Raw genomic sequence first — 1849 nt, 5'->3', positions numbered from 1 at the left:
GAATTCAGTGGGGAAAGATGGGGTGGATGGAGAGACAGGTAGTTGTCCATTTACCCTGTCACATTTGTCCCTGTGAACACAGTGTACGGGGAGAGTGCTGGTCACAGTGCTTGCTGAAATGATAGTTGATCATGGATTCCACTGGTTTAAAACAATGGAATAAGAAAAGACCCTGGAAATTACTCTTACATGGGCATATCAATCTGGACTCAGAGATCGGAGAGTGGAGCCAAAGGAAATTCACATTTCCTGTCTGAATAGATGATTGATATACTGGATATAGATGAGAAAATAAAGAAGGGGAAAACCTGTCCAAACTGACCTAAGATCTTAATTCTCTCCATATCCAGCAGTATGAAAAGCTATCACATCCTTGTGTATTTTATTTCCTCAAGTTAACATTCCTGGCTGCCTCCAGATTCTACTAGCTAAGGTCAATCTTGCCTGACAACCCTTGAAAAAGATCCAGTTCTTGAGTTCATCTTCCCTCACAGATTTCAAGTTTCAGACTATTGTTTGCTTCTCAAGGCTGCTTGGCAAGGCTCTTAGACTTTGACTCCCCTTTGTTCCCTATTCACAGCTGGTGGTCAGCTCTGCTTACTTGCACATGACCTGTCCCAAGTCCTTGGAACCTTGGTCCATATCAGACTCCCAAGCCCTCTTCTTGTCCCAAGAGAAACATAAAAAAAATCTATAAAAGGGGAAAGGATCATAATACAGAAGATTCAGAAGATTCGCTTATCTCTGAAAGTGATTGTCTAAGGAAATAGATACCTCTTTTAGAAAATTTACATTCTCAAGAAGAAAGCAAGAAGATGAGGCCTGTATGAAACAGAAGCAGAAAGACAAAAGAGATGAGATAAAACCCAATTTGAAAATTACAAGTATGTTTGAGAAGTAATCTAGACTAACTTAAACAGAAGTAATAGTAACTCAAAGGCAAATTGAATAAAAATATCTAGACTTAAAAGAAGACCTAAAAGTAAAGAAAAAGGTGACATGAGATTCATACTCAAAGATCCGTATCTAGACATATCCTAGGGAGCAGGGAAGATAACAAGGAGTTTACAAGCATTCCGGTAGACTAAAACAGATTACTTAAAAACAACTAAAAATCAGATAACCCTCATTTAGAGCTTCCATTATAACAAAGTTCGTAACAAAATTTGGATGGATAAAATTTAAAATTTAAGCTACTGTTTAAGTGTAAACTAATGTGTTTATGTATGATGGCAAGAGAAAACATGAGAAGTTTCAGAATAAAAATAATACTCATATTTTCTTCTTTAAAAAAGTCTTGAGCATAGCCAGGCATGGTGGCTTTTACCTGTAGTCCCAGCTACTCAGGACTCTGGAAGCTGAGGTGGGAGGATTGCTTGAGCCCAGGAGTTCGAGGTCAGTCTTGGCAACATTGTGAAACCCATGTCTAAAAACTTTTTTTTAATAAAAAATAAATCACATTACAGCTCTTTTAAAATTTGTCTAGCCGGTTTTCTGGTCTTTACCAGAAAGCCCCCCACAATGAAAAAAAATTTTTTTAAGAAAAGTTAAGTTTTAAGAAATAAATCTTGGCTAGGAGCAGTGGCTCATACCTGTAATCCCAGCACTTTGGAAGGCCAAGGTGGGAGGATCACTTGAGCTCCGAGTTCAAGACCAGCCTAGGCAACATGGTGAAACCTCGTCTCTACTAAAAGTACAAAAAAAAAAAAAAAAAACTAACCATGCATAGTGGCCCACACCTGTAATCCCAGCTACTCAGGGCGCTGAGGCAGAAGGATCGCTTGGGGCAGGAAGGTCAAGGATGCAGTGAGCCAAGATTATGCCACTACACTCCAGCCCAGGCAACTGG

General features: G+C 39.2%; 1 non-coding gene across 1 annotated transcript; it reads left to right on the top strand.

The window, feature by feature from the left end:
* Positions 1 to 1456: 1456 nt before the first annotated feature.
* LOC112427269 (U7 small nuclear RNA) lies at positions 1457 to 1517 on the top strand. Its single transcript, XR_003018775.2, has one exon. It is a non-coding gene; the product is annotated as a U7 small nuclear RNA (small nuclear RNA).
* The last annotated feature ends 332 nt before the right edge of the window (positions 1518 to 1849 follow it).

This window comes from Macaca nemestrina, chromosome 1 (genome assembly GCF_043159975.1).
Source record: "Macaca nemestrina isolate mMacNem1 chromosome 1, mMacNem.hap1, whole genome shotgun sequence".
In the NCBI taxonomy this organism is placed as follows: domain Eukaryota; kingdom Metazoa; phylum Chordata; class Mammalia; order Primates; family Cercopithecidae; genus Macaca; species Macaca nemestrina.
This window is presented reverse-complemented; position numbering and strand designations above follow the sequence as displayed.